Source organism: Megascapheus bottae, chromosome 20, assembly GCF_031878675.1.
Source record: "Megascapheus bottae isolate mThoBot1 chromosome 20, mThoBot2.hap1, whole genome shotgun sequence".
Taxonomy (NCBI): Eukaryota; Metazoa; Chordata; class Mammalia; order Rodentia; family Geomyidae; genus Megascapheus; species Megascapheus bottae.
The window spans coordinates 14,195,873-14,212,627 of record NC_143528.1 but is presented as its reverse complement, the minus strand read 5'-3'; the positions used below and the strand labels follow the sequence as shown (position 1 = coordinate 14,212,627).

The 16,755-nt window shown below is 33.0% G+C and overlaps 1 long non-coding RNA gene across 1 annotated transcript in view; it reads left to right on the top strand.

Annotated features, from left to right (window-relative positions):
- LOC150049196 (uncharacterized) overlaps positions 1-14,412 on the top strand; it is a 90,510-nt gene extending 76,098 nt beyond the window's left edge. The window contains exon 4 of the long non-coding RNA XR_016538972.1: positions 14,006-14,412. This is a non-coding gene — a long non-coding RNA (uncharacterized LOC150049196). The remainder of the gene's footprint in view (positions 1-14,005) is intronic.
- Positions 14,413-16,755: the final 2,343 nt, after the last annotated feature.

Here is a 16,755-nt window from a genome sequence, read left to right as displayed (position 1 = left end):
TCCTGGGCACATAAAGGGCTTTTGGAGTTTTTTGCAGAATGGCATTCACATCTGTTGGCTTTCTCTGGCCCTGGCAGCCTTTATCTGAGAAAAACTTTTCGTTATGGAGATAATTCTACTGCAAAATGTGTTGAAATGAGTTTCCAATCATGAATTAGAAAGACTGAGGTAGCTTGACGCTAACAGCTGGAAAGGTACAGGGGTCAGGGTTGTTAGGATACCTATTGTATATAGTGAGTTATAGGTGTAGCTAGGATCGAAACATCTACAATTCAGCTTCAGAGGGTCTAAAGCTGATCAATATCAATAAGTCCTATTAAATTTCTTTGATCAATATCCATAAGTCCTATTAAATTTCTTTTGTTGGTCATCAATGGAAAGCTTGTTTTCCAGACCAAGATAATATTAATATTTAATGGTCAATGAAAAGGTCAGCATTATTTTAAAAATAAAGTATTATATTACCTTCAAATAATGTCTAATTGCATATTACATTATAGGTTTAGTTAGTTTTTTGGTATGTAAGTTCATTACATTTTGCTCTGGAATCTTCCATTTGTAACTGACCAATATTCATGAAATTTTAATTTAAATTAGTAAAGAATAAGAAAGTACTGTGACAGAATAATTACCTTTAATTATACTAATTACATAACTGGATAGAAATTAATGACATAAAAATAATAGCTTTATATTAATGATCAAATCTTATTTCACCTAGGTAGGTTGATTTCATTTGTCCTCCCTCTTTGTCTGATCTATATTTGACACTGAAATATTTGAAAAAATTGAATGCACATACCCTTAAATATGCCCTATTTTCTGAATTCTTTTTCAGTTAACTGAGATGATTCAATTTTTTAGATTTATTAACTAGGAGAACCGAGCCCTCAGTAAGATTCAAATGACACATGTACAAAGAATTACTCTCTCAGATTAAGCAGGTTTTAATACCTCAATAATACAAATTACTCCCTAAAAGCAGTGTGCTTAATATTCTCAATATCTGTTAGCTGAAGTGTTTTAGCAAATATATCCTCAGTAATCTGCCCATTATTTTACAATCTATAGGAAGTCTTCTAAGAATTTCATTGAATTAGCCCCAGAAGTAATTTTTTAATATTTAACTTTAAAATATAAAACCAAGTTGTCTATAATATATTAACAAAAGCTAAGTGGGAGTTCATGTAACTTTCAAGATATAAAATACATGCATAAAATTTTCATGAATTAATGATTTCATTTAAGAATTTAAATATTTAAGTGATATTTAAATTTAATATTATCTAGTTTAAGGCAGGGAAATGAATTTTAGCCTGCATATTTTTCCCACCACTGGTTTTAAGATGAGGGTGGATTTTTTTAATACTTTTCATTGATTACCATTCATTTAAATTCCCATAAATCTCCATCAAATAGTATTTCTTTGTCATGGTGTTAACTGCAACATCTTTGAATTATTTATCACCCAGTGTTGTGTCATGATTTCTTCTTTTGTACATTTATTTCATAAAAATGAAGAAAGAACTGTTAATTTCTTACTGTTATTGCCCAAAGGGAAATAGCAACCATGGGTAATATCATAGCAGGTAGAATAATCAGCCATTTTCACAAGAAGATATGGACCTTGGAACACAAAACTATGGGAGTCTCTTCCTAGGAGAGTGGCTGTGCTCGTCAAAGAGAAAGCCAAAATTAATTAGGTGCTTTGCACATTCAGGATATACTTTGAGCTCTATTGCTAATTTTTAAAACACCACTCAATAGCATTCTTCGAAGAATGTTTGTAATTACAAGGTTGTTATTTTTACATTTAATGAAAATGCAATGTGCCCCAGAGCCAAGTTTTAATAATAGCTGTGCTGTGTTGATTTTGGGTCCTGCACAATGTTCTGGAGCGCTAACCTTTCCTATTAAAATAACCCTGCAGTCATCGCATGGAGGCATCTATGCAGATACTGCTAATGTGAGTTTAAATACTGCAGTGTCCTTTATCAAGGAGAGCCAATATTTTCCCGAAACTGTCACCACTGGCAAACTCTGGTCCGATTCATAAGGGATTAATTGGGCATAGGTGCTTGGGAGACAAAAATACTGTCATAGTGGTCGTAGATCTGTCACATTGATACACAAGGTAATCAAGTCCAGTAACAGACTCGCCATGAATGCTAATAGCTTACCTAAGCAAGAAATCATTCGAAGCTGTTTACAGGATGTGAGTTGCAGGACTATAGGCTGGATTTTCATTCACTATTTTGTAGGAGAAATGTACTTTCTACAACTAACTACACAAAAGTTCGAGGTGTAGTGCTTTCTTTGAACAATTTTAAGCTGAAGAAAAAAAAGACCAAAAGTAAAATAGATTTTTTTCTAGGCTCTTGATTTCCTTTTTGCTTATGTGAAGACTGTAACATTTTGAAATGATCAAGTTACAAGTGACTATTTTCTTTCACTTTTAGCTCCAATTTTCTTCCAAGGAGTAATTCCATTTCTCTCATAGGAAATCTTTGTAGAACACTTATTATTCATTAATATCTAAGGCTATATATACACAGATGTAAATTGTGCTAGGAAATTTTATTTGAATAGAATTTCAGTACTTGTAGCTTTCTGGTTGTTAGTATGTAGAAATGTGTTGCATTCTCACTAATGCTCTGTAGGGATGCACTATAATTTATTTACCTGCCTATTAGATTTTGCCTGCAAATAATTTTCTGAGAAAATAAAGAATTGAGAAATACATTAGTGTGTTTTGAAGCTAATGGTATTTGACTCTGTACCTATCATGTATTTTACTATGTAAGGCAGGCCTTAGCACTTGCAGTTAGCTGCATAGTAGACAAGGCCTTCAATTTTTAAGATGGAATTTCACACCATGATTGGTGTCCCAAATTTCTCAGGAATAATTTAACTGTTAATTAGATACCAGATGAGAATATTTGGCTGTGGCTTCTGTCCCTAACAGTAATTGTCCTTTGCCAGAAAATTACTAGAAAAGTGGGAGAAAAGAATAAAATTATAAATTGATCAGGCAAGAAGCTGACTTGGCTAAAAAGGGAATTTTGACACTAGAAAGTGAGTTATGCAATATCTGCAAATCCATCAGGCAGGACAAAAATATTCTGGGATAAAATGAACTGAAGATCTGACAAGTATTGAATCTACAGGTCAGTAAATTCAATGACTGTGTGTGTTTCTGAACAGATTGCATATCTGATGAAGTGCACACAGAGAGAAGTAAATATTGTACTTTATCAGTTATATAAGGAAAACAGAGCCAGAATATATTTTAGTATAGAAAACATTCAAGTAACTGTAAATGAAGATAATATTGCATATTCATGTGCATCATTATATCTGCATCTATGATACATTCTTACACATCTTCCTGAGAATCAGAGAACATTAAATAAAATTAAATTAATTTAGGTATCTAAAGTAATAGTATAATAATGTTACAGTTACTTACTAAAATGTAGTTTCTGTCTCATAGTCACTACTCATCTGGTAGATCATAGAAATCGGGTAATATATTTACATAAAATAGCAATAAAGTCTGTGATTGCTTGTTTAGAACCATCTGATTTATTCACTGAATAACATTTATACTAGTTTCTGATAACCTTGGAAGGATAACTTTTGGTAATATCACAGTATAATGTTGGTACAGACCACATGGGTTCTTTTTCTGTTTCTTTTTTTATGTGATAGATTAATAATATTCTTGCTTTAAAGAAAAGTTCATGATGCAAGCATGTAAACTGCTCTGGTATTTATTTCCACTAACCTTGAAGTAAAGTGGAAGAGGAGAAGACAGACATATGCACTGGCTCCATCACATTTCCTAACTCTATAAGCTCAATACCTTGGACAGTTATCCATCAAGACATCACAGGGCTAGGAAATGACAAAGGCTAAAAAGACATGGGTGTAATGGATGGAACTCTCAACTCTAGTAGAAGAGAAAGACATGGATATCATATGATTCGAGGTTTCTAGAAGTTGTTCCTATTCCTCCAAACAAAAAAAAGTATTCTACAATTAATAGCTACATTTATTATTCAAATTTAGAGTATTTTACGTGTTGCCTGCTTGTATCTGTTTTATGGTACTCTGCTTGATTTTTATAATTACAAAGAGTCTATATTTTGAAAGATCATTAACATTAAAAATATCCAAGATTCATGCCTTAGTATGTGACCAAGTATGTTGTATTTTCCCTTATATGAGTAAAAAGATTACTATTTTTAATTAAAAATATTATTTTCATCATTAATTCTGATTGCTTACTCTATACTTTGATAATAAAAATGGAAACGACAATATATCTTCCTACATTTAAATAATAAAAATGCACATACACACATGTACATACATAGTTTCAAATATATTGGATGTTACATTTGAGGCACAGTAAGAGCCTACTGTGGCAAGAAGAAGAAATTCATGAAGAGCTTTAAAACATATTCTCAGTTCATCCAACTGAGACTCTTTCTTATAGAATCTACCTGTTGGCTAGAACTTAGTCCAGCCTGAATGGCTCTTCTGTGTTACTAGCTGCTGCCTTTCAAATTGTGTTGAAGTCTATAAGGAATTCTCTTCTGAATGGCAAAGCACACAGAATTTTTTAATTATCAGAAATGTGACTTAGAATTTAAGTCATCGGATCCTTTGTATTACATATTTGGGCACTTATCATGTGTCTGGTGTTAAGGTAAAGCAGCAGCTTCTTGAGTTTGCTCTAAATGCATTTATTTTTCACTATCTGGTTTTCCTGTTATGTCCTATATATTGTAGAGTGCCTGTTTTACATGAAAGCCTGTGAAAAACACAGGCTGCATCTGCAGTTTTATTTGTAAAGCATCCATCATAGTTATGAGCAGTCAGGGAACTTGGCAAAGGCTTTATTGGAGGTGATATTTATCAATGAATAGGATGGACCAGGATAGAACTTTATGTGACTCTCATTCTAGACTGCATCATCTTTTTGTGTATGTTTTCTAGTATGGTCATGTCACTTACTCATGAATAAAAGCTTATGGGAGGCTATTATTCACAAATATTGGGGGCTCAAAATCATTAAGTGCTTATTTATTAAAAAGACTCTCATCAGCAATTATAACACACTGCTTTTTGTGTACTTCTTTCTTGGGGGAAGACAAGCAACTCTTAACCAGAGTTCTATGAAAAAAGCAACTGACACTTTAAAAAGCCACTTAGTACAGCTACTTAATTGTTCATTTGGATTTATGTCTCCTTAAGTCAATTTGTTGGGCTAATGTTTTCAATAACAACAGGTAGAAAGTGAAGCTTAATGTGAAAATCAATACTCAGTAGAGATCAATAAAACATAGCAAAGAAAACAGCTATTTTTTTCCTATTTTATTCAAACAAAACTTTGAATTACATTACACCATGTCCAACTAAAGATCATATTAAGAAAGTCAGTATAAATAAGGGATGATTGTTAAAAAATCCACATTCATCGCCAGGTGCTGGTGGCTCAGATCTGTAATCCTAGCTATTCAGGAGGCTGAGATCTGAGGATAGCAAAGCCAGCCTGGGCATGAGACTGCATAAGATTTTTTTTCTTTTTTTTATTGTAATTAATAAAAGGGTTACATAATATTTTCCAGATAGAATGTGCATTAATTCACATACATTGATACCCTTTCAATGTCTTGGTACCCATTACCTTCCCCCCCAACTCCCCACTTTGTTTTCCCCCTTCCCTATCAAATTTCAAATAACCAAATACAAATAAATTCAATATGTCAGATAACAAAGTGAGATACTATAACAATATGAGATACCCAAGGGACAGCAAAGGAGATAAGAGATATCATAGTACATTAAGGACAACAATCATTCGTTATATGGCTTTTGTTTCAATATCCTGGAGATCCTTTCAATTAGCTTCATACTATATGGCCTTATATATCAAGGTTTTGCTCTATTGCAGATCTCTACTAGCAGAGCCCAAGGTTTCTACTGATTATGACAAATGAGGGAAACCATTGTGCATAAGATTTTTATCTCGAATTAAACACCAGTTGTAGCTCAAAATGGTAGCCTTGAGCTGAAGAACTCAGAGACAGTACCCAGGCCCAGAGCTCAAGCCCCACAACTGAACCCACCCCCCAAAAACTACACATTCATAAACTGATTTATAAAAATGAACAAAATCTGGCAATATTAAACTTCATTGCAAGCCTCAATATTTCATTGAAGTTTATGAATAAAATTCGTTAATTGTTGATATTTAACTTTCCAATTCCCCAAAGTAGAAGTATTCATAAAAATATCATATTGCATCTCTATATGCTTGTTATCTATTGTGGTATACATAGGAAATATACTGGAAAAAAAACAAAATGCAGAGAAGTGAAAGGGGATCAAGAATGATCACAGCTGGAAAGGAAAGCCAGCAATTTTTTCCAGAAGACCTGTAGTCCTCATTGAGATCTATTATTTCAAATATTGGATGAATGGGAATGGGATCCTAAACAAATATATTTTCTCAGGGGAAACAATATTAATAATAGTATATACCCATTGATTACAACTATCTCCAATTTCTCCCCCCCCCTCTCTCTCTCTGTGTGGTGTGTGTGTGTGTGCGTGTGTGTGTGTGTGTGTGTGTGTGTGTGTGTGTGTATTTCACTTTGCCTCAGATACTCTGATATGTTATAAATATCAAAGACAAAAAGAGCAAGTCAAGTTTTCTAGGACTTTGGCTACAAAACTCATTGCAAAATTCTGTTGTCTTTGGCTCATGTCAAAGAATGTTCCCCGCAATATTAAAAAAGAACAAAAGATATTCTTCATTAAGGCCAGTTCTGAAGGACAAGCAGAATCTGAGGTCCGTACCTATATATGCCAGGTAAGGCCAATTTGTTTATGCCTTCCATTTTCACAGAAAAATAACTCCAAAACACTTGTCAAATCCCAACCTGAGCAAGGTATATGTTTGTCCTGTCCATTCATATTCTTCCCTGATGGCTGGCATGTAAAAGCAAGAGAATGGAAGAGAGGTGCATGACAAAATGAGTTCTCTTGATTTTTAGTTTGAATCATGAGGATTGAGATGTCAAAATGATGCATGCAACTCAGTTTGTTAGTTTGTAGTTTTCTCCATCTCTTCCAGGATTCCTCTAAGAAAACAAATAGGAAATGAATGGGAAAGAAATCTGACATGATGGTGTATAGAAACGGCTTTGGAAACTACACAGAAATGAGGAAATATCCATGTTTGTAGTTCATAAATATTTGAAATTATTTCTTCTCATACATGATCCAGATGCATTTTCCTCTTAATACACAGGGAATCCTCTAAATTGTTTTTATTCTGTGGTTCACAAAAACCTGACCAAAGGGGCATTTGTAAGCAAATATAAACATCTTTACTTTAAAATTAAACATTAAGGCAATGAAGAAAAGTATGAGAGGCAACCAGATAAGAGTAAGGTAAATGTTCACACATATACCTCTAAGATTAATGGTAGCAGTATGGAAAGGAAATGATCCAATTATTCAACTGAGAGTTTTCATAACATGTAAGTAGATATATTGTGGAGGAGAAAATATTACCTAGATAAAAATAATATATTATTTTATGTTATAGTATAGACTATATTATTTTTATCTAGGTCACCATAGACTATGATTTACTTCAAGCACAAAACTTACTTGAATAATTTTTACATTTCTTTAAATTTTATAACATATAATATATTTATTCCCAATGTAAAGTTTCATTTGCTAAGTGAAACTTAGTTCATTTTGAGGCTTAACTAATCTCCAACATTCATGAGAACATTTTCATTTTCGTTTTGGTGTCAGAACTCCCACTTCATTTCTACAATTCATTTACCTTTCTTGAATATTTTTAAAGCTACAATACATTTAATTAATTGATTTCAGAAATATTTATTAGGTACCTCCTCTCTGCCATGCAGTATTTTATTTCTCTTTTAGTTTAGTATTATGTACTGGAGTTCCTTCCTTCAAAAGATTATTGCCTGTGGATGTCAGTAATAAATAGCCCTATTATTAAAATACACTAAGAGCCCGGTGCCATGGCTCAAGGTATGTGGGACATGGAACTGAGGAAATCTTATTTTCAGGACAACAAGAGCTAAACAAATAGACAAACATTTCTTTGGTTTGTGACATGTAACTGTTGTCCCAGATACACTGAAGTACAAATAGAAGAACCACATTCTGGGCTTATCTGAGTATAAATAACCAACACAAAAAGGGGTGGTACAATGCCTGCCTGGCAAGCATAAGGCTCTGGATTCAAATCCAAGTACCAAACATGCAATAAAAATGTTAAACAGATGTAAAAGAAAAATGTGAGCCAGGAAGGTACTAATAATTATGTGTACATTACTTATTGGTTAAAGGGATAAGGCACAATATGGGTGACTGCTCTTGAGAAAACATTATTATATCAAGGTGAAAATCTTTAATGTGTGATCATTTTTTGTTTCCATTTCTGGTCTTTTTATTCATGTCCAAATGAGACAGTAGATTTCTTTTTTTCATATATTTTTTATTGTAATTAATAGAAGGGTTACATTATATTCGCCAGATAGAAGGTGCATTACTTCACATACATTGATACCCTTTCTCATGTCTTGGTCCCCATTTCCCTCCCCCCTACCCCCACCCCTCATCTTGTTTCCCCCCCTTCCTTATCCAATTTCAAATAACGAAATACAAATATATCCAATATATCAGATAACAAAGCGAGATATGAGATAACCAAGGGACAGCAAAAAGATGAGAGATAACATAGTACATTAAGGACAACAATCACTCATTATATGGCTTTTGTTTCTATATCTTAGAGGTCCTTTCATTTAGCGTCATACTATATGGCCTTATGTATCTAGGTTTTGCTCTATTGCAAATCTCTGCTAGGAGAGCCCAGGGTTTCTACTGATTATGACAAATGAGGGAAACCATTGAGCCTATGTTCCTTTGTGAGAGATAGCACTGATAGTTGAAGGGATCTAAACTACCATGGAAGGCGCTAATTCTTAAAAGTCTGCTAATTGAAAATAAAAGCTGTGTTCTAATAAAAAAAAATGTGATGAAGGGAAAATAGATAACAGAGCAAATATATTCAACTCAAAGAGGCCTGGGCAAACATAAAAGCGTACTTCGAGCTACATGACTTCTTTAAAATTAAAGATAGAGATGTCATTGGACAACTGAATAGATGGAGAATTGCATTTATGAGCACACTAGTCGAAATACCCTCAATGCATGCTGCTATTGACCAGGATAGGAAACTTAGAAAAAAATAAAACAAAACCCAATTGAAATCAGATTAAATTACAAAGGAATAAGAACATACAAAAGAATGCTATTTTGTTTTATGATTGCATTATGTGTGTTTATTTTGATTCTGTTTTCTTTCTGTAGTTTAGTTCTCTCATACTTGTCTTATTGTCTGTGTGTGTGTGTGTGTGTGTGTGTGTGTATGTGTGTGTGTGTATGTGTGTGTATTTTTCTTCCTCTAATTTTCACATAGTAGTACAATCATGTCAAATGTTTCATCATGTTCCAAAATCCTCAGAGCAGTTTTAAGGGCTTGGCCCACCTCAGAATCTGTTATTTTTCATACTGAACCCAATGCATATGTTCAATCTGTCAGACATCTCCTTTTTTCACAGCTAGTGTTCAGTGAGAATACATGAAGGGAACTGATGAACCGTTAATTGCCCAAGGCACTGTCCAGATCTTCATGAAGAGAAAAATAAATTACTATAGATCCTAATACCTATTAAATTATAGGTGGAAGTGTGTGTGAGTCTGTGTGTGTGTATGTGTGTGTGTGTGTGTGTGTGTGTGTGTGTGTGTGTGTTATGCAGGAACAATACTTTGAGCCTGCTTAAGCAAGTACTCTACAATCTTTACTATGGCCTTTACAATGATGTTATTGCCATGGTCATCCCTTTCTACAAATATTTGCATCTATTTTTTTACTAGAAGACCAAATTGATATTGAATTAAAAAAAACCCACTACACTACATCCTATCCGCTAATGGACCTGCTCGTTTTATTCTAAGAGATGTTACTGTATGTTCCACTTTTTTTAGGTGTGTGATACTTGCATTAGACTGCTACTCATTACAACTTTCTTTTTAGAGAATGCATACTATCGTTAATGCATTAATTTACATGAAGGAAGAAAAAGCGTCCTTCCTTGTCACAACTGTCTGTGGTTCAGATTTAAACTAGGACATAAAATATTAATAAATTCAAAATATCCTTACTTATAGATAAGCTCACAGCAAAGAAAGGTATCTTGAAATCCATGGGTTTTCTTTCATTCACTTAGAGTTGACAAAGTGTTGGACATTTAGGAACAGCCAATTGCACCTAGACTACAGCTATGTAATTTTAATTTGGTTCATAATGATGCCTTGGTGGACATGCTTGTTATTAGCCATGTCATCTTGGTTGCATTCTGAAGGCAGTTTTCAATAAGATATCATCTGTTCTATTCATGTAAAGGAGAGTGAATGAAAAAAATAGAACTCAGTTACTAAATCATGAACTTGAATAGTAAGTTACAGTAAAATATTTGTAAGACTCATTTACCTTGTTTGGCAGTGATGTTTTAGATTTCAGTAAATGTCAGAAAATTGATTAAAGGTGTGTGCTTAGTAGAGATATCATCTTTCAAAATGCATTAAATATTCTACTTATAACTCCTGAAATTCTATTCATGCCAAATATGGCAACACTAAGCTCTCTTCTTTCATGCTAAAATGTATTTTTGAAAGGATTTTCAAGGGAAAAATATGTAAGATTCTTGAAAGCAACATGTTTACAAGTATACACTACGGTAAGAAAAATGAATGTCTGAGCTCTTCATAATAACAAAGTAAGCAGAAGAAAGTTCTCACCTTTCTTAGAATGATCCAAAATTTCTTACCTATTGGGGAACCAATGGTAGGGAAATTATATTCTCTGGTAAAGTACAGTTTATTCTGATCTTCTTCACTAGATTCTAAGTGGATTTTCTTACATTTTCTTCACATTAAAGGAAGATTTTCTATGGCTTCTTTTTTAGTAATTAATAAAACCTTTTAGTTGGCATCACAATACTAATTTTTTTCCTGAGGCCTCGAATAAGAACTACCTTGGGCCTATATCTTAGGACAAGTAATAGAAAACCAATCTGCACATGAACATGTACAGTTGATGAATTGTTTTACTCCATTTGTGAAATACTTTTTCCTTAACACGAATTCAATAAGTTTTAGTCACAGTTTACTCAAAGAATGAATACGATTGAAGGTATAGAGGAGGACTATGCTGGATGTTACGTAGGGTCTCTTAATCCTAGGTAAGCAGGAGCCTGAGATGGAAATAGGAAGATAGTAAGCAGGAGGCCAGCCCAGGAAAAAGGAGAAGAGACCTTGCTTCAGAAATAAAGTATCTGGAGCTGTAGTTCAAATGGTAGAGTACTTGCTGAGCCTAATTGTGGCCCTGAGTTCAAAGGAGAATTTAAGAGAAGAGGGAAAGACAAATCAAGAAAGAATCTAATGTGTATCTCAAAAAATTAAGATGAGTGAAGGTGTGAGTAGGAGAGGGAAAGGTGAGAATGTTAAGAGGTAACATTGATCTATCTATCTATCTATCTATCTATCTATCTATCTATCTAATGACAAATCCTTGGTATAACTATGTAAAGATCGTTTAATTTTTTAAATATATAAAGAAAAGAATGGAATGTTCCCTGCCTTCATATAGTTTTTCTTGCTGTGGTTTTATTCTTCTTTCTTATAATAGCTTCTTTCACACAATAACTTCTGGAATATCACATAGTACTTTGAATTTGGCAATTAAAGATTCAGTTTGTGTATTTGAGTCTTGTCACATGATGTCCTTTCAGTTCCTCAGTATAGGTTCAGAAAATGTTATGTATTGTGGGATTCCTTGTAAAAATAAATTTAATTATTAAAAGCAGAAAATGTGTTAATATTTATAGGTTAGTATGTCGTACAATATTTTGATTTCTACAGAAGTGATATAATATCTAAACCCAGGTGAATACATCTCTCTTGCCAATATTGTCATTTTATTATGCTAAAAATTTTGTTTAAACATTTTTACCACTTTGAAACACCCCACTTTGTCTATTATCTATAAGCATGCTATTCTGCAATCCCATCACACAGCCCCTCGATCCTTCATATTTGTAACTTAATATTTACTGATCTTTCCCCATCTCTATTTCTTTCCTTCTCTTCAGCCTATGGTAAAACTGATAGTCTTATATGTCAAAGTTTCAAATGTAAGAAAATGTATTTCTTCAATAGATATCAAGCTTTGAGCAAATGAAAGATGACACTTTTCATTCTGAATTCTGATACTGAATATTACATATGCATGTGTGTATGTGTTTCAGTTATTTTCTGTGTGTATATTTGTTATGCCAACAGTCTACCAAACTTAGATAAAAATTACTTGGTAAATATGTAAACTTGGCATTCCTTGTGAAATATTTTTGGCATTTGCTTTTGAAATCATAAACAAAATCTCCAATATTTTATACTATAGTATATATGAATTGAAAATATTTTCACTTTTTATTTCCTTCTCTGCTGGTTGGAATCTCCAGTTTATCAGATTACAAGATGCATTTTTACCAACACACCGTACACATATTACACACTCATACCCAGACACACATTACACACACACACACTCACACATCACACACACAAAAACATACATCACACACACACAGACACACAACACACACATATCCAGATACACATCATGCACAGAGACACAGATCACACACATCTAGACCCATATCACACACACACACACACACACTTTACAAACAGACACACACACACAACATTTGAGTGCATAACATCTTTTTATTGCAGTTTCAAATTATTCTTATTTAACAACTTATGGGAAATGATAGTAACAATAATATATTGTGGGTTAGTTTTAAAATTAACATCTCTGTAATACTTTTCTTTAGCTGATGAAATCTACTTTCATGAAGAAATAGACTAGAATGAGAAAAGTCCAGGAACATATGACAATTTGGGTTGTAGAGAACACTTGCTGCTAGAGCAATGAAATGGGGTACATTTTGGTCATTCCAACCTGACATAATACAAAATCATCTTGATTTGGATATCATAGTTAAAGTTGATCACATTATGATAAATCAGGGTATGTTTACCTTTTTGATTTTGTATCTATCTATGTGACCAACTTACTAGGAAACTGGGGCATAGGTTTAGTGGGAAAGGTAATATCATTCAATATTATACATACAAGATATATACACATGATGCACTAAATAATTGGGAAGGAAATTGGATAAAAGTAAATCTTGATTATTGTATTTATAAGCCTACCATAAATATTAAGATTTACAAATAGAAATAATACATATATGTACATATTTGTGGGTATAATATGGAGTGTGGGCACAAAGTTATAGTTCTAACACTTATGAAGCAAGAAGACTAAGCATTCAATATCAGTCTAGTCTTCACAGTAACAATCGATCAAAGAAGTAAAGAGATGGGTAAATTGAGAAATAAACAAAAGTGTATTTCACAGACCTCATAGAAAGTCATGCAACCTGCCCTCCTCATTTGTAAATAAGGGAACTGATATCAGCTACCTCATCAGCTCTTATAAGGACTTTATAAATTAAAATGTGCTAGGGTGATATCTATACTAGGTTACATCTCCATTACATGATAAATACTATGTGTTATAATAGCTTTTATTTCTAGACATAAATATATTATTTTAAAAGGTAGCTTCTTCATCTTGTTTACTTCATCAAGTACTTGTTTTATTTACTTACTACTTATTTGCAGTATTATTTGCAGTATTAATGATTAAATCCGGGGATGTAAGCATTCTAGACAAGTGCTTGATTACTCAACTATTTTCCCCAATCATTTAATAAAGAACAAAAAAAGTTTCTCTGTTTTCTAGGAATTCTTCAGATTTATGATTCTCCTATCTTATTCCTCCAAGTGCGAGGACAGACAATATTTACTAGCAAGAATGGACTTCAAAAATTGTCACTGGAACCATATGCATTGACCTATATAAAGAACCAACAAGGAACTATCAAGGGAGCTGCATATATCTGACTGGGTGTGAGAGGAGATAGACATGTGGGAAGGACTTGAGAAGTATATGCATTTCTTGCATGCTATTTGCAAGCCAGTGTAATGGCTTTTATCATTCACTTTTATCTTTCAACGTGGTTATAAATGGACCCCCCCTACTACTGTGTACAACAAAATGGAAAGATGCAGTGTAATGTCCTTTCATTGAGTGAACTACTAACAAATCATTTATTTCATTAGTACTTTCCTTTGCTTTTTCTTGTTAATCACAAACCTTCATATATTTAAAAATATGGTAGGAGTAGGTATATGACTGTTTGTTAGATGCTTATATATGTGTTTAGTTTTGATTTGACTGGGCATTGGTCTTTCTCACATTTACTTGTAATATTGTGTGTTGCCAGTAAATTTGATCAATATCATCAAGTGCTTCAGAGTTTTATATATAAACATTTTTCCCATTATACTCAGGATTGTCCCACGTTCAAACAAGGGGAAGGGAGGGCAGGGCAGAAGGGAGGACCTGTGCTTTAGAATTCTGGGTCTAGGCTGGTACACAGTATCTTAACAAAGTTGCTTGTTGATTATGGGGAGGAGAATAGCAGTTCCCAGGCTTATTATTAGCAGCTGAAAAGAAAATAAACTGCAGAAGGGAAACAAAACATAGGAACCTAGCCTGATTGGAACAGCACTCATGAAAGAGTGCCTTTCAAATGTTAAGAATATAGACATCAGTCAAATTCAGTACAAATTTGTTTTGAAGAAAATTGCTTAGCTCTGTAGAGAATTCTGCATTAGATATGAATCCCTCAAATTTTTTAACTTATTTTATGGTGATTTCTGTAACCAAATCATATAGCAGAGAGTTGCAACCAATAAAGTTTATCCAACTGAAATATATTTATTTAGAAAAAAATATGTCTAGATATGTCTGTCATTTAAGAATAGACTAGTTTCAGAAATTTGTATTTGTTAGTTACACAAAAGTAGAATTCGTATTTTTTAAAGTTGAAGTGATAGCATGCCAAGGCTTTACATAAGATTTGTTATTGGATATCCTCCTTGCTAAAACTTTTCTTATAATTCTTAAAGTTCATGTGAAAGTTCTACCTATGATGTTTTGAGGGGGAAGGTTGAAAGGATAGGGTCATAAATACTGAGTTTTCATTAATTTATAGCATAAGTGCAGAAAAGATTCAAGATAATACAATTCGTATTAGAATTTCAAACTGCAATACTACATTTTTAAATTAGTATTTTTTAAGTTTTGTTAACAATTTCTGATTTACGCACATAATAGGCCAAATCAAAAAAGATTCAAAAGAAAAAGCAAGGATTCTACCTACTTGATGCAGAATTTAAAAGTGATTGTGCATAGGATTTCTACGAATTCATCAGAAATGATATAAAGTGAAAGATTTAAATGTTCAGTAAAATAAATTTTCATTAATTTTAATCTCAATATATTGGTATTTCATTATATTTAATCCCCATTATGTTGATGACTTTTTGAGTATTGGTAATGTGTAAATGTTCTTACAGAAGAGAAAAATAGAGAAAAATTCAACAAACATACACAAACAATTTAAAATATGTAATACTTTTTAGTGTTTATCAGAAAATTGAAGATGAATGATTATTACTAGGTTTTATTTCTGGTGTATAATTGTAAGAAGTATTTAAACCCTATAAAATGCAATATTGAGGCAAAAGTACTTAAGTGTCTTTATATAATTCCATAAATTATTTTTGTAGTTCTGAAGTAATTGTCAGCATATAAAATATTCCATTAGCTCTCCTCTTTGGGTTTACCCATATATAAGATAACTACAGTAGCTGAAAAATACTCCACATCTCCAAACCATACCTTCTAGAGGAGACAATTTTCCTTTCTTCTACCTCCTGCTCCTGCTCCTCCTCCTCATTTTCGTGCTCCTCCTCCTCCTCCTTCTGCTTGTCTTCTTTCTCCTCCTTCTCTGCCTCCTCTTCCCCCTCCGCCTCCTTTTCTTCTTTGTCCTCCTCCTACTCCTCCTCTTATTTCTTCTTTCTTGTTATATTTAAGAAGTTGTGTCGAGGAAGTGCTATATAACAAATCATTAGCATTATGAATACAATGCATCTTGGTCAGGTCAACATTCACATCCGCTCTTTAACCAGCCCTCCCATTACTTTTCTTGGTTTGTGGTATATACAAAGATTTCTTGACTTGGATTTTTCTATACTTCCCCTACCTCTTGATGTATTTATTTTCTGGTATTGATTTTCTTGAGCTTTGTTTTGACCAGTCTTTCTAAGAGATCATCTATTTCAGCTCTCCATATAGTCTATCCCACTTCATTTCCTTCATTTTAAGCACTTGTATACCATCCAGTGTGTTTACTTATAAAATTATAGGCACATTCCAGTTACCACAAACGAGGGAAAATATGTAACCTTTGTTTCCTGGGTCTGGCTTGATTCATTTAATATATTTTTTGCAAATATTTCCATTTCCTTATGAATGCTACAATAAAATTATTTCTAATGGATGAGTAAAATTCCATTGTGTATATATAAAGCATATTCTTGACTCATTCATTCATTGAGAGACATCTGAGATGATTCCATTTC